Genomic DNA, 22,872 nt, shown 5'->3' with positions numbered 1-22,872 from the left:
CCATACCCAGCCCATATTTAGTCCTGTCAGCTGTACCCATAGACTCATAAAATATAATGCTGCTTCTATTACCATCACTCCGGCCTGTCACCTCAACTGCTATAGTAGTCTCAGGCTGGTCTTCCTACTCTTCACCTCCTACTCATCTAACCCTTCTCAACCATTTCAAAAGCAAGGAGAACAGGCCTCACCAGGAAGTGATCCCCACCAGGAAACCACATCATTTTCATTGTTTTGTTGGGTTGGGTTTTATTCTCTTTTGTTTTGTTTGATTATTTTAACTCTGATGGCATGAGCAGCTATTTGAAGGATAATGAAACTGATGATGGTAGCCATTTTGGATTTACTATTGGCTTGTTTTGAAGTCCTTTATTGCATTTATTGTTTTGTTTTTATTGTTTCTATTCTATTCTGTTCTGTTCAATTTTTATTATGTCTGAAGGTATCTGCAGCTATTTTGAAGACAACAAAAGGATTTATAGTAACTACTGTTGATATGTAAGGTTTTGAAGTCCCGTACCACTTATACTGTTTTATTTTAATTGGTTCTATTGTTTTATTTTCCTTGATTTTATCCTCTTTAAAATAAAAAAACAAAGCAATTGGCACATCACTCCCATTTTTGAAACTTCTATTGCTTTCCCATTGTTTGCAGTGATAAAAATCCAGAAACATAGCCTGCTTCCTCTCTGGAATCTGTAGAAATGAGAAAAGCTGCCCCTTTGCTGCCATCTATTAATTGTAACAGGTAAGAACTCAGGATTCTGAATGCAAAGAGTGCCCACGTTCAGAGCAATGCTACAGCCCAGGAGGTGTGATTGGCTTATTGTTTTAAGTGTTAAGGAATTTATCTTGAATCCCTAAAACTTCCAAACTCTCCTCTACATTTCTTCCTTCTATCTCTCTGTTTTTTCACAGTGCAGTTTTAGATTAAGTTTTTTTAAAAAAACATGCCTTCACTGCTTTCATTGAAATTCAGAAACTATTGGAAGAAAGAAAAATCACCTAAAATTCCACTACATTAAAATAAACATGATAAATATTCTGATTATCATCTTGTCACACAAGACTTATGCATATACACAAATATGTGATATAAATTACATTATTTGCACATTTTTTTCTTTATAGATACTATTATCTCAAATAACCAATGTGAATATATCATTTTGCATACTAATTAATCCTTTTTGTTTTATTTTTGTTTATGTTTTTTGATATAGGGTCTCCTTATGCCATTTGAGCTGGCCTTGAACACACTATGTAGCTTAGGCTGGTCTCAAACTTGCAGCAAACCTTCTGCCTCAGTGTCCCTACTGCTGGGATTATAGGCATAGGCCACCACACTTGGCTCATTAATCTTATATAAAACCATACACTGTACTTACAGACATATTTGTTGCTATTGTCATTATTTATTTTATAAAAACAGAATTTTATTTTATTTATATGCAATGCATCATGGGAAAGCCCTCCAATTTTGTGCTGTGAATATATCACTATATATCCAGTCTTTGTCCTACAAATAGGCATCATCTTTATTTATGAGTTCTTAAAATTATTAACAACACTACAATAAATATCATTATATATATATATGCTTATATTTTTATTTCTGTGGTATGACATGCATTGAACTCCTCCCCCTGAAAAATATGAAACAAGGGGGTAAGGTAGAGATAGGGGTGAAAATGATACATACATGTATGAATCTGCCAAAATGAAACCCATTAATCTGTTTAACCAATAAAAAAAGAAAACAATTTAAGAGTACAAATATACCACAAAATTCACTTTAATGCATTTATAAAGAATATTTGTATTTTAACAGCAGGTCTGCTATAGAAGAATTAACTTAAAGGTTTAAAGGGGACATTTTCAGCATTTCCCTAGTCCGGCTAAAAGTGAAGAGGGGTGTGTGTGTGTGTGTGTGTGTGTGTGTGTGTGTGTGTCTACAAGTGTACATTGTCTCACTTCTTTAGGAACAAATTTAAGCCACACATTTATTAGTGGCAAAAGCTTGGAATGCACCCTTTTATGTAGTTCTCTTTTCTCCCATAAGAGCATGCCAGTTTATCTTAATGATGAACATTTAAAGTGGAGTCAACGTCAACAACACATTGAACATTCAACTGTGTCTGTCTGCCTCCCTGCCTGTGCATTGGTGCAAACTCCACAGGTTTAGTTCGATGTGGGGTGAAGTACATACAGAGACATAAGGATCCCCTAGAGCTGAGCAGCTTTCCAATTTTTCTCCCATCACCATTGCTGAAACAAAGTGCATATGCCTGTGTGGACCTCTCTTGCGTGTTGTGTAGGTTTTAAATAGCCCTAGCGTCCTGTCTGTACTCCAACTAGAAACCTCTTGGCTCTTTTCCAGTGTACTCCTTATCCATGTCCTTGTCTAAACAGGCAATGAGTTTATCCGGGAGTGACTTTCCATTCCAGGTTTAGCCTGTAACCTCTTTGGCATCATCTGCTGCCCTGCTTCAGCTGTCCAGATTGCATGTTCTTGGATCAGAGTGTGACCACAGTACTGAGACTTGACTGCTGCAGGTTGTGGCTTTCCTCTGAGGCACAGGAGTTCCTTCTTTTCCACTCTTTTGTCACTCTGACCTTCTCTGCATCCAGAGTGCTAAGAAGTTGGCATTACGGAGCAATGCAGGCTAACTTCTTTCCCCACAGAGGCAGGGAATATGATGTGGCTGAGGAGTGAAGGGTAAAACTACGGGGTAAAAGCACTCAGGCTCTGTGGGAGTTCATGGTTAAACTGCGAGGCAAAAGCACACAGGCTTGACCCACTGAGACCTGTTATTGGTCTTATGGTAGAGCTGGATTACGTTCCAGAAGTGTTAATCCATTTGGAAAAGTATATGCCCTATGAATGATGCCTTGACCATGAAGCACAGGGCACAGAGATTACTCCTTCTGTATCTTGATACACAGTAATTTTCATCCTGATTGACAAAAGACAGTAAGAAATGATAGCATAGACTTTGACCTTTAAACCTTTAAGAGTTAATTTTTCTATAGCAAGTCATTATTAAAATACAAATATTCTTTATAAATGCATTAAAGTGAATTTTGTGGTATATTTTTACTCCTATTAAAAATTTCCACCTTTTTTTTTTGGTTAAAAACATTAGTGGGTCTCATTTTAGCAGAGTCATACATGTATCTATCATCATCATCCCTACCTCCTCCTCCCTTGTTTCACATGTTTCTTGGGGAGAAGTTCAATGTGTATAATGTATTTTTCTCATGTCCGTTTCGCTCTCTCTTACTCCTTTTCTAGTAATAGTGACCCTTCAGCTTTCTTGTCATCTTTTTTAGATTCTATATATTAGGGAGAACATGTGCTTACTGTCTTTCTTATTCTGGCTTACTGCAGTCAACATTACGGTCCCCAGATCCATTCAGTTTTTTTACAATGACACAATTTTGTTGCTCCGTTTAGCTGAATAACACTCCATTGTGTATTATGTTCCATATTTCCTTTATTCAATCACATTGGTCCTCATCCAGGCTGGGTCGATATCTTGGCTATTATGAATTGTGCCACAATAAACAAGGGTTTGCAAGTTATCCCTAACAGTATGCTGACTTTACGTGCCTTGGGTATATACCAAGGAATGACACAGCTGGATCAAACTGTGGCTCTATCTTTGATTTTTTGAAGAACCTCCATACTGAGCAGTATAGAAAAATTCCTTTTTCCCACATCTTTGTCAGTGGGATAGAAATATTCTTGGAGTTGTTTTTGGATCTCGTGGGCTTCAGGGTGGAAAGATAGGGTTTTGATTGTTTTCTAGCTATGATAGCAAGTGGACAGAAGCATCCTTAATGGGGACAGGTCGGTTTCTGTGTAAGAATGATACAGGAGATCAGGACATAGCAAAGTTGGCTGGGAAAGTAGATGTCACTTGTTAACTACAAAATCTTGGAAAACATGTGCAAAACAGATCCCAAAGGCTTGAACATGGACTTCTTAGGAGAACGGGAGCAGGTTTTTCATTAGATGGCCTAGACCAGATGTCATCCTGAGGCATGGAATCCCAGCAGTGCCTCTCAGGACCCATATGAAGAAATTCTTGTAGGTTTCCTCACGATTTCACAGTATTAAAGGGCAGGGGCACCAAGAAGAACTTGCTATTGTGGCTTTCCTCATGATAGCCTGCCTGCTTTCTTCAAGGTCTTCTTTTATCTTGCTTTTTCACCTTTTATTCAGCCCAAGACCGCTCTATAGAGCCAGTTTCTTCCTTACTCTGCACTTCTATTTTTCACTCATTTCTTCCAATTCTTTGTTCAAGAGAAAAATCTGGAATCTAACCCTGGAAGGAAAGGCAAGCAACCCAGAACCTGGTAATGTTTAATACGAAAGCCACTTTCAGAAAGAGCTACCTGATAACATTTTGACATAGCCAAGAAATTCCAATAACAGGAAAGTGGGAGGAAAAGCCTTTGGCTCATGGTATGGCTAGCATGCATCTGCTGACATCAACTCTTCATCTGAGACAGAAAACCAAAAGGAGAAAAGACACTGAACAAAGATACTGAGAGGACACTGATATTTTCAGCTCTCTGCCTTTGCCGGTGGCCAGTGCTCTTGAGGACGCTCAGGTTTCCTTGCTGTGCCTGAGGAAGTAGTGTCAGCATTGAGCTGGTCCTCAGCTAGCAGGACAAGTAGCCAGCAGGGACCAGGAAGAGGTGGAAGACTCAACTTCTGTTGACAGAGTAGCTTTCCCAGGGGGAGTGAAGGTGCCAGACACCATTTCTTGCAATTCACCCAGGGTACAAGATAATCAGAAAAGTGTGATTTTTCTGTGCTCCAGTAAAATAAAAAAGCCTGTCCTTGTTATAAAATACCAGCAAAATCAATAAGTAGTTTAAGGTGAGATTGGCTTGCTCTGCAAGTAAAGCTAAGTAAACAAACCACTACTGCTTCCCCAACTGGAACCTGAGGATGGAACCCGGGTAGGTATACAGCAGAACTTCCTGTTTGCCGAGGTCACAGTAATGGGAAAACAAGCAGATTCGGCAAGTTAATGCTGCAAAGAACACTACCAGTCAGTGTTTCATTGAGCCTGAACAATCATCTGAATCTTCATATGTATCACGTAATTTTTCCAAGAACCCAATGACATAGGTACTATTTACCTCCATTTTGCTGATGAGATAGATGGGGCACTTAATGGTTAAGGGATTTGCCCAAGGTTATACAAATAAGAAGCAGTGGAGCTGGAATTCAGATCCAGGCAACGGAACTCCAGAGCCTGGGATATAGCCATGGTACATCTGTTTTATTTTGACACAGGCAGTCACACTGCCTGCTTGTGATGAGACAACACTGATCAGTGCAAACTCTGATGCAAAGACCACACATGTGTTGCTGGACACCACTTAGACTTGGGCAGGATGAGTCTCTACAACAGCTGGATGTGAGGAAGGAAGCCATGAGAGCAAAAAGAATACCCGAGTTCCTCAGAAAGATGCATACATCGAATACAAGCTTGCAATGGCCTGGAGTCGAACCTAGGAAATCCTTGTAACGTGAATTTACAGGTTTCTACAGAGAAAAGTGCAGCATCATGGGAATGGAGGGTGACCTTGGAATACACCCAGAGAGGACCTGCAAGACAAGTTGCTTCACAGATCATAGTGGATGTACCCTGAGATCATAATATAAACTGAAATAAATGAGACACTCAAGTTTAAATATCACATGCTGCTCCTATATGAGGGTTGTTCCTATATAAGGAACCCAATGTACAAATAAATTAAAGAGCAAAATAAAAAACATAATAGGAAATGGGAATATAGATCTTTTGAAAGTGAGAAGAGAACCAAAAGACAGAGAAAGAGTGGAAGGAGGGGAAAGGAAGGGTAGGTAAAAAGAATTAAGGTGTGTTATGTATATGTACCAACTACTCAAGAGGAATATAATCATTATGTACTGCAAATGTATACTATAAAAATTAAAATTAAAAAAATTAAAGTAGCTAGTTAAGACAGACATATACAATCTAATTTACTTTGACAAATTTCTCTGTTATAAAACATGTGCTTAGTGCTTTGACTATTAGTACTGTCCCTATGCCACCTGAAAACCTGGCTACCAGGCTTTAAAGCTCTAATATGAAGACTTCAAATATCTTCCCCAAGGATTCAGTTGACTCCTCACTCAGTCCCTGCATCATCTGAGCAGGTAACAGACAGAAAGAAGCTTGAAGTTGACCCCAACAGGACATCCTGGCCCAAGCCCATAGCATAGGGGATGCTTGACTAGGTCTTTTCTCTAAGTTGTCACACAGCCAAAGGCTGAAGCTTTCGCACAAGGACAGGTAATAAATATTAAGTGGGTAGTGAATTTCCTTTGTCTAGAACAATCTGACTGTGTTCTTTCTTTCTTGTTTTGTATGGGGTTTTGTTTTTGTTTTGGGGAGTACTGAGAATTGAACTCTGGGAATGCTGAGCACATCCTCATCTGTTTTTTTTTGACATGGTCTCACCAACTGGCCTCACACTTGAGATCCTCCTGTCTCAGCCCCTGAGTGACTAAGATGACAAACATATGCCACCGTGTTCAGTTGTTATTCTTAATAAATATCTATGGTATTATAACTATATATATAATATCTATTATATATTTTTCCCAACCAGTCAGATAAATAAATCTTGTTATTGCTACTGGCATGGATAACTCACAGAAATCAAACCACTGGTATATTTTACATCATAAGTCTACAGGTATGAAGAAAATGCTAAGCAGTTGCTGGAAATATATTATTATTATTTAGTCATTTTTCTGACTTTTAATGAAATTGAAAATGTAATCAGAAACTTACCAACAAAGAAAAGTCCAGGTCCTGATGGATTCACTGCTGAATTCTACAAGAAATTTAGAGAAGATTTAATTCTAATATTCTTCAAACTCTTTAATGAAATTGAAAAGGAAGCAGTATTCCCTAACTCATTCTCGGAGGAAAATACTACTCTAATACCAAAAATCAGAGAAACACCCAACCAAGAGAATGACAGGGCAATCTCCCTAATGAATACAGATTCAAAAATTCTCAGTAAAATACTAGCAAACAGGATGCAACAAATCATCAAGATCATACATCAAGATCACATGCATTGATCTCAGGGATAAATGGATGGTTCAATATATGCAAATTAATAAACATAATACATCATATCAACAGAGCCAAAGATAAAAATCATGTGATCATAGATGCAGAAAAAGCTTTTGATAAAGCCCAACACACATTCATGATAAAAATCCTACAGAAAATTGGAATAGATGGTCTTTATCTCAATCCAATAAAAGTCATCTCCAACAAACCAACAGCCAAAATTATACTAAATGGACAAAAACTGAATTTTCAATCTAAAATCAATAAGGAATAAGACAAGGAGGTTCACTATCACCACTCCTATTCAATATAGTTCTAGAAACATTAGCCAGAGCAATTGGACAAGAGAGAATTAAAAGGAATAAGGCTAGGAAAGAAAGAAGTTAAATAATCATTATTTGAAGACAATGTGATATTCTACATAAAAGACCCCAAAAATTCCACCAGAGGACTACTAGAAAACAAACGAATTTGGTAGCATAGCTGGATACAAAGCTAACACTCAAATATCAATAGCATTCCTGTACATAAACAACAAACTCACTGAGAAAGAAACCATGCCCTTCACAATAGCATTCAAAAACATGAAATATCTAGGAATCACTCTCATAAATGAAACAAAAGATGTACACATTGAAAATTACATCACTCTGAAAAAAAGACATCAAACAGGGTATCAGGAAATGCAAAGATATCCTTGCTCTTGGATAGGAAGAGCCAACACTGTGCAAATGGCCATACTTCCAAAACTGTTACACAGATTTAATATAATCTCAGTCAAAATACCATTAGCATATCTCACACATCTAGAGAAAACTTTCCTAAAATTCATTTGGAAACAGGATACCTACAATAGCAAAGGCAATCCTTTGGGCAACAAGGGCAAGGCAAGAGGCATCACAATCCCTGTTATGCTACAAAGCTACTGTGATAAAATCAGCAGGATATTAGAAAAAAAAAAAAAAAGAACTGAGGACCAATGGAAAAGTTTAGCAGACGCAGACACAACTCCAAATACACTCAGTCACCTTTTCTTTGAAAAAAGGAGCCAAACATGTCCACTGCTTGGAAGAAAGCCTCTTTAATAAATGATGCTGGAAAAACTGGTTTTCTTCATGCCAAAGACTAAAACTAGACCCAAGTCTATCACCACGCATTAAACTAAAGTAAAAATGAAACAAAGATATAAATATTAAAACAGAACCACTAAATCTACTGGAATAAAAAGTGGGTAGAAATCTAAGCGATATAGGGGTAAGGCAGAGGTTATGAACAAACCCAAACTGCACAGGAAGAACTTCAAAGAATCAACAACTAGTATATCATCTTATTAAAGAGTTTCTGCACATCAAAAGAAGTCACCAACACAGTGAAAAGCAAACCCACAAAATGGGAAAAATTTTTATACAACTGTCCCTCAGACAAAGGACTTCTATCCAGAACATATAAAGAATTGAAAAAAAAATCAGGTCTCCCAAATTTAAAGAACCAATCCAAAACTGGACATCTGAGATGAATATACGCTTCTTAGATAAACAAAGACAAATGGCAGATAAATATATGAAAAAAGTCTTTAACATCATTAGTCACCCAAGAAATGTACATTAAAACAATGCTGAGACTTCACTGCACCATGGAAAGAATGGCCTTCATCAAGAAATCAACCAACAATAAATATTGGAAGGGCAGTGTGAAAAAAGGAATTCTTCTCCACTGTTGGTGGAAATGCAGACTGGCACAACCACTGTGGAAATCAGTGTGGAGATTCCTACAAAAACTAGGATTAGAGGTCCCATTTTATAGTTATTCCCCTTCTGGGTATTTTCCCAGAATTAAAAACATCATACCACAATGATATATGTGCACCCGTGTTTAAAGCAGCACAATTTGTAATAGGTAAACCTTGGAAAAATTTGAATGCCTATCAACTGAGGAATTGATTAAAAAGATATGGTATTTTTATATAATGGAGTACTACTTGCCCACAAACAATAAATCCCAGGTTTTTGTAGGTAAATGAATATGATTAGAGAAAATACTCATAAGTGAAATTATCAAATTTGCATTTGTAATCATCATCTTGTCTCCTAGTGTAAGAAACTAAAGAGTAAATAAGATACAAAATCTGCAATAGATGTTAACAAAGGGAAAGAAACTGCTCACAAGGAAAGAACAACCAGGAGGGGGAAAGGAAAAGTGAAGGAAGGGAAAAGAAAACATGTATAACTGTTGTGATTGATATACTTTGTCAATTTGAGAAGTTTAGAAGCTTAATTGAGAGACTCAGTAGGGAGCCAAAATTCTTACTTTGTAAATATCCTCATCATGTGCAAGAGGAGGGCACAGAGATTTTGTGAGTGCTACACCTGCCCTGCATGTGGGAGGGTGGCCTGTGTAAAATATAAGGGAGGAAAAGAGGCTTGCTCTGCTGCATTTTGTTCTGGCTGCTTTTCCTGGCTATTGCCTTGAAGTATTGCCCCTGTGCCAGGAGACCCTGCCTTGGAGCCAGCTGATTATGGACTGAAACTTCCACAAACAGTGAGTTAAATAAACATTCCCTTCCTTCATTTTGGGTGATGAGTATTTTGCCCAGCAACAAGAGAAAAGCAACCAAGACAATGTCTCTATATAGCTATGTATACACAAGATAGCTAACATAATTATACTAATTTTTTTTAGTTTGTTGAAAAGATCAGTAGGTGCTTATATTGGTTGATTAAATTTGTATATCTATGTCTTGTAATCTGAAGACAACAATATGCAATATATTAATGTTAATGTCTTATCCTCTTTTGAAACTATCATTGCTTTTCATTTTTGTTTACTTTTGTCTTAAAAAAAAAAAAGCAAAAAGCTTTCCATTCTTTTTCGCTTGACAATGACAATAATGACCAGAGAAGTATTTCCCATACTGCATCACTCTAACTCTGACTTCTTGTTTCCTTTTTCAATCTTTCATGGACTCTGAATTACACTGAGCCCACTCAGATAACCCATAATTTCCATATTTTAAGGTGAGCTGATTAACAACTTTAATTCCATCTGAACCTTTAATTCTATATCTAAGTACTCTGTAATATAACATATTCACAGTTCCCAGGGATCAGGTCATGGACATCTCTAGGGGATGGTGGGGCAGGGTCTTTAATCTTTGTCTACCACACTTAGCAACTGTACTCCTTGTTATACAGACAAGAAAAATGAAAAAACATGCCCACACAGACACTTATACAAGAGTGCTTTATAGCAACTTTATTTGTAATAGTGAAAAAGTGAAGACATCCAAATGTTTTTCAATGGATGAACAGACAATGAAAATGAAGTATACTTATCCAATGGAATATTTTTAGCTATACAAAGAAATGAAGCACTGATAGACACTATAACAAGGATGAACCTCAAAAACAATATGTAAATCACTTAATAACAAAAGACTATGCATTATACAATTCCGCTTCTACATGCCTAGAATAAGAAAATTATTAGAGACAGAAAGGATAGTGTTTACACAGAGTTGTATTCAAAAAAGACTGCAGGAAAATGGAGATGCTAATGATTTTAGGGTTCCTTTTAAAAGGAGTAATAAAAATGTCCAAATGCTGACTGTAGTATGGTTTCACAACTCTGCCAATATGATAAAACCCACTGAACTGTACACTCCAAAGGGGTAAATCATATGGCAAGTGAATTATACTTCAGTAAAGTTATTTTTTAAGTGAGTCAATTATATTTCTGAAGATGTGGGGTACAAAAGTGAAGAAATTCCTAATACTTATCAATTATATCTCCCTCAAATGTTGGTTTTAAGTCACTATTTTGCAGAGAATTTAATCTCCAGAGTAAGACATTTGGCACTAAAATGTGTCTGGCCTCTCGGACACCAGCCCAATTTCATGCATCAAAGGCATCTGACATTGCTTCCCTACTGGGATGTGCCTGACTCCCCATGAAGTCAGGAACAAGAAGGCAATTGAACATACAAAATGTTTTCCTTTAAAGATATCTTCATCTCTCTTTGAGTAGAGGCACGCTCAAAGGAAGAGAAAGGGAGAGAGAGACAAAGGCAGGAGAGAAAGAGAGACTGTTATCCACTAATTCTACCTAGATATAGTATAAGTACATTGTCTTTCTCCTCTTTTCAGGAGCTTTTGTTCAGCAAAAAATTTACTCATGTCTCTAAAAGCAAGCTAGTTGCAATCCACTAACAAATCATATGCATAAGTAGAATATCAAGCTTAGCAGAGCCAGTTCTCCTATGTGTCTAGTTATGAATATTTTTCATAAAGTACATTAAAGGGGCCAGGGATTTAGCCAGCAGCATAAGTGCCTGCCTTGCAAATGCACAATCGTGAGTTTGATTCCTGGTACTGATAAAAAAAAATTAAAGTTCTAAATGTACTGATTGACACTAAGAAACCCAATGTTAATTCTGTAGCATTATGATATAAAATGTAGCAATACTATTATGCACTGTTCAGAGTGATATTAGTCTAGTCTCAAGTTCAATTTCAGCATATGTAAAATAAGAACAGCTACTATAAAGAGAATGAGAGACACTATGATAGTCATTAGTGTCTTCCCCAATGTCAGATCTTGAAGACCTAAAAAGCCTTCATCATCCTGTAATGACTTGATTAGTTCTATAATATGCAGTATGTATTCAATGTGTGTGAAGATGGGGACAACTATTTGGAAGAAAACTAGAGACAATAAGATAGACAGTGACAATCTCCAGTGGACTTGCTTTGAAACCTGTATTTCTTTAAATTGTTTCTTTTTGAACTGTTTTGATACATTTAATCTTACTCTCTTTAAGATAAAAAACAAGTGTGAAAGACTGATAACCATATTACTAAGTTTTTGTTGGATCATTGAGCAGAACTGCTGGCAGTGTCACTATTTGAATGTCACTTTACATGCTTTAATTTTGTAACCTGAACAACTATTTCTAAGATGACAATATGTAACTTATCAACTAGTGATATCTTACTGTTTATTTTTCTGTAATTCTGTATTATTTCTACTTTTTTCTGTTTTTTTTTTCTTTCTCTTTAAATAAAAAAATGTTGAAAAAAAAGAAAAAAGCTATAAAACTAAAATAAGGGACTGGGGTGTAGAATTCTGGTCTAACATAAAGTCCTTGAGTCAAGTCCCAGTTACCACAACATAAATTTTAAAAATAAATTAAAATGTTATATTCCATGAATGTTTATTATGAGGAAGAAGCCAATCAACTGTTCTCCATTTTCACAGATTTGAACAAAGAGAAATAGATTACATTGGGGGTGTTTTTAGAGATTAATAATGAATACCAGATAAATGAAGCCTGCAATAAACTTCCAGGAATGGTTTTCAAATCGCCTTTCCTAAATAACAAATCCTTGCATCACTTTAGATTTGGCTACATAACAAAATAATAGTTAAGAGAGACAAATATGTCTTTCTGTCTCATACAAAAATCCAAGAGAAAGACATTCAAACTCTGTCCCACAAAACTTTAGGATCTTTCTAGGTCATTCTTTCACCTTCCCAAATACCGGGCCCCAATTCACATGTCGGAGGCGGGAACTAGAGCTCAGTTAACAATCCATATTACAGGTGCAGCACAGAAGAGACGAAGCAACTGGAAAAGAAGCAGACAGTATCCCTGTCTCTAGGAAAAATACCAAGAAGCCATCATAGGACATTTTGCATCATTTGACCACACTGATTGCCACATGACCTGCCTTTATTCAGGGAAGCTTTGTGTCCATCTAAAACCCAGGATTTCTATTGTTCTAAAAAGAACTGGAAAGAATTCTTGACAATAACTGACACTTTCTGCCCGCCATCAAGATCCATCCCTTTACTTTAGGCAAGCCCTTCAGGCATGTACTTTTTATGAAGTTCGTAGATTCTAAGGGAGGTGGATTTTCCATGCTATATAAAACAGGAGACGGTTAATACCTTTCCGTGCTCTGTGCATCCAGGTAAGGTTTCATTCTCACTCTCCTGCTTCAAGTTTGGGAAAGGATGCACTGGTTCTTGCTGAACAACAACCAGAATCTTATCAAGTAAGTACGTAATTGGTAGTTAACAAATAAAACTATAAAAATGAATAAGCAAACAACAAAATGAAAGAATCCAATGAGACTGCCAAATGGCAGATGGTGATAAATAAAAGAACCCAATGAGACTGCCAAATGGCAGAAAACAGCCTCTCTGTGATTTGGTGTCCGACACTGAAACATTGCAACATGAAGAAGAGAAAGGAGGAAAGTGAGTCCTTGGGACCCAGCAAAGATCTGAAACAAAATCTGAAGCCCATGTGGAGAGTGAACAGAGAGACTTTAACACAGAAAGAAGACATGCGGGCAGCACTTTCTCCCTAAGCTCTGAGTCACTACATGGGAGGAGCAGCTCAAACCTGCAGACACACGGCAACTACTGGGGGTGCTAGAGCATTCCATGGAGAAGCCTACCAGTAGACCTGAGCAGCTGATGAAGCAGACTGCAGTGGCTGGTGAGGTATTCAGGCTCCAGGGTCCCTCAGAGACAGTGACTGGTTGGTAGCCATCTTGGAAAGGGGCCAGCTAAGCTCAGAAATCAGAGCAGCTGTGGGCTGGCTCCATCTAACAGTTTAGTGTCAGAGTTAGGTAAAACTGAGTTCAAGTCTGCAGGAGGTCGAGGAGCCAAGTTCAAGTCAGCAGGAGGCAGGCAGACCATTGCAGGCTAAACAAATCTCATTCATTCCAGTCTCACAACCAGAAACCAGCCTGCATTTCAATGAAACTTGAGGCACAAACTTGCTGAGATAATCCACTATCCTGCCATAAATCTACAGCTGGCTTCCTGGGATTAACAAACATGGATCTGGACTCTTTCTGCCCACTTTGTCTAGCAATGACGGCACAGACACACCTTGAAATGGACACTTTCTTCTTCTTTTTTGCTTTTGTTTTGTTTTGCTTTGCTCTCTTGTTTGCTCGTTTTTATATGTGTGAAAATTGTTCCTAGTTTCTTGTTCTTGAGGTGTTCTGGTCTTAATTGTATTTCTCCCTTCTCTCTTCCCCTCCCATCTTCTTCACCAATTTCCCAGTTTGCATAATCCTCCTCTGTTCTCTAGCCTTGCTTCTAATTCTCTATTTTCCCCTAACCTCTTGGAAATTTTCTTCCCTGAGGGTAAAATCACCATACTGAGAGCACATATACCATATTCAATTCTGTGGTTTGTTTTAGATTTTTTTATGTAACCACAAACATAGTTAATATGGTAAGTGGAAAGTTAATACCACAGTTTGTCATTTTCTAGGCTGTGTTTGATGCTATTGTTATTGCAGAATGTAGTAGGTGACATAATTGCTCTAATTAGTTGTTCTTCCTAAAATATCAAGACTGAGATTGCTTAAAGGCCAAAAAAAAAAAAAAAAAAAAAAAAAAAAAAAAATTCTATAGGCCATTACCAAAGAACTAGGGGCTAGGTCAAGTAGGCAGTAACTTCTCATCCCCAATAAACTGAAGAGGTAGTAGGATCTTGCAACAGACTCAAAACCCAAATTCCAGCTACACCTGGAAGACATCTCTGAGAAGTAGTCAATTACTAAGAATACTAAATACTACCAATAAAGCTACTTACCATAAGCAATTTATAAGTATCAAGCCAGTAATTAAATTCAAAAAAAATTTAAAATGAGAAGACACTTAAGCATGATGCAACCCCAGATTTCAGTTCACCAAAGGCAAACTCAGAAGGCAGTGAGATGGAACAATTTGCAAGCCACCTGGACTCTGAGAAGTGGTAACAGCAGAAGTAACAAAACAGATGAATGAGGCTCCAGAAAATCAGAAATAATTTCTCAGATAACTACAAAGATGCAGAGCATAATGAAAGACATAGTGACTCTAGAACAAATACAAATTTAAAAATAGAAAAGTTTAGGAAAACGATGGAAATCATGAACACTCAACAAAGAAAGTAATCCATGAAAGAGTCATATCCACAAGATTAAAAATTCCACTGAAAGTATTCACAGCAGATGAACTAATGCAAGGGCTGAATCTCAGATATGAAAGACAAGGTTGCAGTTAGTGATCATGAAAAGAAAGATTTCTTTTTTCGTCTCTTTGAGACAAGGTTTCACTTGACCTTGAACTTTCTTTCTAGCCCAATCTGGCTTGAACTTTCTTTCTAGCCCAGGCTAGCTTTGAACTCACCACGATCCTCCTGCCTCTCAGCCTCCTAAGTTCTGGGATTTCAGGTATCTACCACCATGGCCAGCACCCAGAAAAATTTCTTAAAAATAGCAAGGGACCACAAAAAACAATTCAACAGTTGTTAGATGATGCAAAGAGGACTAAAATAAGTTTATTGGAGTCAATGAAAAAAATAAGAAGATAGTGCAAATTACATTAAAAAAAAGTTGTTCACAGAAGTAATGACAAAATTTCCCAAGCTGAGAAAAACAAATTTGACTTATAGATTATAAGTGAGGCATATAGAACTTCAATCAACCATTAAAAAAAATCTACAATGCAGGATATAATAGTCAAGATTCCAGAAATTCAGCATAAGAACAGAATATTAAAAGCTACTAGAGAAAAGAAACAAATTCCCCATAAAAGAAAGCCCATAAGAATCACAGCAGATTTCTCAACACAAACTCTCAAGTTAAGGAAAGCGTGGAGTAAAGTATTTCAAGTCCTAAAAGAAAACAACTTCCAACCCAGATTGAAGTATCCCACAAAGCCATCTTTCAAAATTGATGGAGAAATGAGATACTTCCATGACAAAGAACACCTAAAGAAATTCATGAACACCAAACCATCACACCAAAATATTCTGAAGGACATTCTAGAAGGACATAACAGTAACTACAACTCCATGAACCCAAACAAAATGAGTTTACAAGGCAAAGCAAGGAGCTAATCAGAGGGGAGAAAAAAAGCAACAACAAGAAAATAATATAGTGACAAGGATAAGTCACTACATATCAGTTGCAATTATCTACATTAATGGTTTCAATCTGCCAATTAAAAGAAATAGACTAGCAAGATAGATCAAGAAGCAAGAGCCAACAATACGCTGTATACAAAAAACCTATTTAATTCCAAAGAAATTCATAGCCTGAAGTTCAAAGGATGAAAAACAATAACCAATCCTGGAACCTTGAAAAAAGTAGGGGTATCTATTCTATTTGCAGATAAAGTGTATTTCAATCCAAGACTGATTAAGAGATACAAAGAAAGTCACTACATTATTGTAAAGGAAACCAAGAGGAATAGATAACAGTCATAAATATATATGCACCAAATGCCATTGTATCCAACTATTTAAAACAAAAACCCTTCTGTCTCAAATAGATGAGCTAGACAAAAAAAACCAACAAAGAAATACCAGAACTGAGCCTTTAGAACAAATGGTCTTAGTAGGTATCTACAGAGTGTTCCATTCTGCAACATCAGAATTTATATTCTTCTCAGCTGCACAATTCTTTCTCCAAATAGACCACATATTAGCTCATAGAACATGCATAAGTAAATGCAGACTATCCCATGTATATTATTAAACCCCCATGCAAGAAAACTGGAAATCAATGGGGAAAGAAACCACAGAAACTCCATAAACACATAGAAATTAAATAACACCCTCCTGAGCAACCAGTAAATCATAAAGAAACTAAAGAAGAAATTAGACAATGCCTACAATTAAACAAAAATGCCAATACAACAGAACATATGGCACACAATAAGAGTAGTGCTACAAGGTAAATTTGTAACAGTGAATACTCATTATCAAGAAAATAGAGCAAGCAACCCATTCAGGACCCCTTCTGTTTTTCTCTCAGGCAGAAGCTTTCTTTCTCTCAATAAATAAGTTCTTCTATTAACCTCTGCTATTCCTAAAATTCACTCTTCAATTTTATAGAACATGAACTCATATTGGACATCTACTAGGATGGTAGTTTCATTCCCTTATATCATTTGGAGGTCTTCCACCATAATCATTGGAGAGTTTGCTTTTGTTTCATACTCTAAACTGGGACTCGTTTATATAAACTTTTATGCTTCAAAGTTTGCTTTTTTTTGCCCATAGCTTATAATTATTTGTGTCTTGTCTTTGCCCACTGCTTATAATTGCTTTGTCTCTTAGTTTTGTTAAAATAATGATAAATCTAAGTGGAAATATGGAATGTTTATAATATTCTTGTACATGTTACATTTAAACTAGTTACTAAATTTATTGGTACTCCTTGCCTGACTTTAATGATGACACTGTATGACCAGATGTGGCATATTTATAAATTTTGGAAGAACTATTATAATGACTCTGTTGCTTCAAACACACAAGCAGTAATTTCAGCCTACAGACTGCTCTCTTTTCAACTGAATACATTAAGATTAAACTCTTTATAGGGACTTAAAGTAAGGTCTACACCTAGCCCACTGATGGGACCTAGGTTTCTATGAGCTTATGCTGCTAATTCAAAGCCATCCAAACATGCTATGGCTTAAATGTTTGTATCACACTGTTTCATCATTTATATGATGAAAAATAATTCCCAATGTGCTGGTATATGGGGGGGGGGGCTCTGAGCGTGACTAGGCTTAGTCCCCTTTAAAAAGAGACCCCAGAGAGGTCCCTTGCCTCTTCCAGGATGAGACAACACAATGGAAGAGTGAGAAGTTTTCTTCTGTATTTTCATGAGGAAGAAGCTGCCAAGAGGGAGGAGTCATGGGAGGATTCAGACATGGAATCACAGCCTGATGGCTGAAGTGGAAGAGGAACATAATTTGACTGTCACAGAGTATGTGTGAAATGCCCGTGAGGGCTGGTAACTGCAAGTAGGCCACAAAGGCCAACACAAAAATGAAGTCAATTATAGGTATTTCAAAAGTAATTTATAATCAAGAAAAGAAATCTACTTCTAAATCATTATTGTTATTAGCTTTAGTTTGGCCACTGTTAAGCCATGTGAGCACAGGGTCAGAATACAATGCTGAGTATGGAAAGGTACTACTGCCCCACCACCCCATCAAAGTTACTATCAGCTGAAACAGACCCTTCCAAAGAGTCCCCTATCAGCTCTTGCTATAGTGTGGACCCTGAATATCTCCCACAAGTCCATTCCTAAAGACTAGGCTTCCAGAGAGACGGGGTCTTATAAAAGTTCCTTAGGTCATTGAGGAAATGCCCTGAAGAGGACTGAGAGATCCTGGTCCCCTCTTATTTCTCTTTCACTCCCCAGCTTGTGATGATATGAGCAGTTTTGCTCTGCCAAACACTCCTACCACCATGTGCTGCACCAGACCTCACAGCAATGGGCAGAGTCTGAACCTGGACTGAACCTCTAAAACCGTGAGCCAAAACAAACTTGTTCCATAAAAAGCACTTTGCTATATTGACAGGAAGCTCACTAACACAGCCCAGTTACAGCACTTAAACAACCACTGCTCTCCATATTCACTCCCAGAATTACATTTTGTAAGTTACTTGGACACCTGGAGTTTGAAATACCAGTTGGCTGACAAATCAACACTCACTGTCTGCTAGTGTAAAACATTATTACACAAGCATAGTTCTGCCTGAGGCAAGAAAGAAAGCCCAATTCCCAGCTAAGATGCCGTCTAGATTTATAACACAACAAATATCTTTCTAAAATAGACATTATTTTAAAAATACTAGATATGTGGCAGGTACAGTTAATGGGGGAAGCAACTTTCAAAAAAGAAATAGTCTTAAAAATCACCTACAAATTATCCCAGCTTCAGAACACAGGGCAGCAAGTGCTACCCTTCATCTGATGACTTTGAGTCATTTTGTTATTTAATTTTCCCTCCAATCTTAGAGAAAGCCTATAAACTGAGAGAAGAAACTTTTCAACTGCTACAATGATATTATTCTGCCAGTTAATATGAAGTTCTCCCTCTTTCCACTGCTAAAGGTAGAAAGATTAGCATCCAAAAAGTGTTGGGGTAAAGGGTGCTACTACTAAACTTTACCCAAACTTAATGCCACACAGTTAGCAGAATGAAATGAATCATAAAACTCAGGGTGCCAAATATTTTTTATGGCTCCTTCAACAAAAATCAAAGTCAGAAGATGATCTTCCAAGTATTACTACTGGGACAGACATCCTCAAATGTTAGGTTTCATGAAAATTACATAAGGTGCTTATAAAACATAGTTTCCTTATGATTCACAATCTATATTTCATAAGGCCCTGGCCTGGGTGATCCTGGAAAACACAGCTTCAGATCACACACTGGGAAACATTATTATAAAATTTGTATTTAACCATATCCACATGATATAGCTGTCAGTTTAGCTATTCACCTACTCCAGTATCCAAATCACAATAAGACAGAGTTCCATGGTTCTCACCATGGTCACAAACTCAGACAAGAGGACTGATAAAGAGATTAAGAAATATTCTTTCACACTATTCCTGGTAACCCAATAGCAGGCCTCCATTCCACCCACCCTCTATTGCCACCTTCCACTGAAAAAAAAACAGATTGTGAAACTGGGGCAAGAACACACAGGCTACCCAGGAGGGCTTACTTTACCTTGGTTTGCTGCCTTTAAGAAGAACACACTCTAACAAGGCCTCAAAAGGGTGAGGTTTTGAAGAACTGAACTTGGACATCTCTGCAATAATCTCAAACCACTTCCATGTTATTTCACACTCTTCACTCTCAAAATCCAATCAGCTGAGGGCTGATGGATACATGGGATGAGAGACTTTCAAAACCAAAACTACAAAAATTCTGAGCAAACAAAGGTAAAATATTCCCCTACTCTCTTGCAGTTCTAACTTGTGCTATTTTTCTGTTGTGTGACAAAATACCTGAGATGCATAACTGATAACTAAGAAAGATTTGTTTTGGTTCACAATTCCTCCACACCTGACTCTGTAGGTGGCCAATCTTGTAAATTCTATATACCTGTATATTTTACATTAAATCTGTTTCTCTAGTAAGCAATGACTGATACAATCTCCAAACATTTCTAATACCCAAACAATACATTGCTTAAAAACACATGGGTCAAGAAGATAAATCATACAATATGTCAAAATGAATGAAAATAAAAATACAAGAAATCTCAAAGTTAGTGGGACACAACTAAAGCAGTGCTGAGAAACTTGCAACCCTGAATGCTTACATGAAAAATAAGGTAAAGTCTAAATTCAATAAGCTAAACTCCCAAATAAAAAACCTAGAAAAAGATGAGAAAGATTAATTGAAAGCAAGTAAAAGGCAGGAAGTAATAACAATATAAATTAATGAAATCTAAGTCAGAAACATACCAGATAAAATCAATGATGAAAACCTAGTCCTTTGAAGAAATCAACAAAATTAATAAACCTCTACCAATACTGACAAAGACAAGACAGAAGATACAAATCACCAATATCAGAAATTAAATGGGATATAAATGCAGAACCCAAAGACATTGAAAATATAAGGAAGTGACTCCATATACAAACTTCACAATGCAGGTGAAATGTGCCAATTCTTTGAAAAATACAAATTACCAGAACTTGCTCCATATGAAACACTGAATCTGAACTTTGTTTTTGGGTACCAGGGATCACACTCACAACCTCATGCTTGCCAGGCAGATGCTTAAGCCACTGAGCTAAATCCCCAGCCCCTGAACAACCTTATTAATATTTAGGAAATTTAATTTATACTTTGAAAACTTCCCAAAAAGATTACCAAATGATTAAATGATTAAAGAAGAATCCTACCAATCCTACTACCAAATGATTAAAGAAGAATCAATACCAATTCTGCACGAACTGTTCCAGAAAATAAAGAGAAAATACTTCTCAATTCATTTTATTAAGTTGGTACCACCTTTTGTACTTAACTCAAAGTATTAAAAAAAAGAGAGAAAATTGAAGATTAATATCTTTCTGAGTATATGCATAAAACTATTAACAAGATACTAATAAATACAACTCAGCAATGTATAAAAATTATTATACTCCATTCCCATGCCTGATTAGGCCTAGGATTTCAATGAGTACATCCCAGGCTCTCTCTTTTTCTTTAAGGTAATGCTTGGTTCTTTCTCATTCATTAACAACAATTCTTGTTTTCTTTATAAGCACGAGCCAGTGAGATGCAGCCTCTTGTTGTCATAGCAACTGCAATTTCATGCACCAAAGTAGTTTTCTCTGAATGCAGACTTCAGTAGAATGCAGTAGAATTTGCTAAAAATATGTATTTTAGTGCATGAAATGGTGCCATTTCCAGTCATCTCCTTTGTCTCAGACATGTTTTGTTTCTAAAATGTCATGGTGACTGAAGACTAACACTAACAAAGGACATCCAGCTTGTACCTTAATTAAACTTTTTATTGTAACTGCTCCCTCAGCTGCTGTCTGCCCTTGAACAGTCTTCTTGCAGTGTTGAGGCCCAAGGGCCTAATAGGGCCGTGTAATCAGATGTGGCCCATCAGGTCACAGAATTCTTTGATATATCTTGAAGGACCACACATACATATTTATTTTACACTGCTCTTAATTCTTCTAGCCCACTGTTTTCTGCTGGACAAGAAAAGAAAAAGAATGGTAGGTCTGGAATGTGCCCCAAAAGACTCAAGTGTTCAGAGGATGAGCTTTTGAAAGTGATTGGATCATCGAGGCACTAAACTCACCCATGGATTAATTTAATCTACAGATAAGTTCACAGCTAAATGTGCTGTTAGGAGGTGGGGCCTCCTTAGAAGAGGCAGGGAGGGCACTGAGGACAAGACCTTGAAGGGTGTCTCTCCCTTCCTTGTTCATCCATTCTCTCTCTGCTTCCTGGCTTCCATGACATAAGCACCTTTCTTTCATGGCAGGCCCTTTCATTATGTCATTTCTGACTTAGAGCCAGCTGAGCATGGACTGAAAACTTGTGTACATCTGCTACTTTGTCCCAGCAATGAGACTGTGACAAAGACACTGCTCAACTATTATGAGAAATCAGAAAAAGAAATATAAAGCCAATATTTTCTTGTCTGAGAAATTCCCAAGTGACCTTATCGCACACACAAAGCACACTATTATTCCCCTTCTCCATTCACAGCAAACATTGCAAATCTCCCACAACTCTCTTCCCCTGAACCCAGGACAAGACCTCAGAACCCCTGTCAATATTACATTCCTGGCAAGAGCATGAAAACATATTTTCCATCTGGGACTTCAGTCCTAAGGTTTCAAAAAGTCAGCTCCAGGTTTTTGATCATGGCAGCCTAGAGGAAGGCCGCACTCACAAGCTACTCCAGGATGTTCATCCAAACCAACAGGTAAGCAGCACCATGAAGAAATAGAAAGATTTTTTAAAAATCTCTGAGTTGCAACTTGAGCGAGCAAGCAACCAGGTAAAACTCAGAAATACTGGGGTTTGGAAAGATGAGTAAAGTAACAGAGGCAAGTGAGTCTCAGCAAGTGAGCACAGGAAGGGAGATTTCCTCTGGTGATACAGTAAGAGAAGAATCTCAGCATACTTTTATGAATGCTGACTTTGTTACTACACAGACATACAGCCTGAGCAGAAAGAAGACCTGAATTCAGCAAAGTGATCGGGGACAGGTGTAGTAATTCCTAGCATTTCCCTATGAACTTGAGTAGTGTTGGGATAGAGAGCAATCCTAGAAACCCCTCCTCTGCCTTTACCTGAGGAGACTGTGTGGGAGATGAATTTAGATAGAGCTGAAAGAGGAATCCATCTTCAGTGACTTCCTTTGCCCAAGTAGACAGTA

The 22,872-nt window shown here is 37.3% G+C and overlaps 1 protein-coding gene across 4 annotated transcripts in view; it reads right to left on the bottom strand.

The window, feature by feature from the left end:
- Gpr176 (G protein-coupled receptor 176) overlaps positions 1 to 22,872 on the bottom strand; it is a 133,695-nt gene that overhangs the window by 42,577 nt on the left and 68,246 nt on the right. Inside the window, exon 2 of one of the 4 annotated variants that reach the window (XM_063250297.1) lies at positions 6,846 to 6,888. The exons of the other annotated variants lie outside the window; for them this stretch is intronic. The gene's annotated coding sequence lies outside the window, so the exon portion shown is untranslated. The remainder of the gene's footprint in view (positions 1 to 6,845; positions 6,889 to 22,872) is intronic. 4 annotated transcript variants of the gene reach the window in all.

This window comes from Cavia porcellus, unplaced genomic scaffold, assembly GCF_034190915.1.
Source record: "Cavia porcellus strain 051 isolate PalLab524CR breed Dunkin Hartley unplaced genomic scaffold, mCavPor4.1 scaffold_6, whole genome shotgun sequence".
Taxonomy (NCBI): Eukaryota; Metazoa; Chordata; class Mammalia; order Rodentia; family Caviidae; genus Cavia; species Cavia porcellus.
Note: the sequence above shows the minus strand (reverse complement) of the source record. Positions and strands in the feature narration are given on the sequence as shown.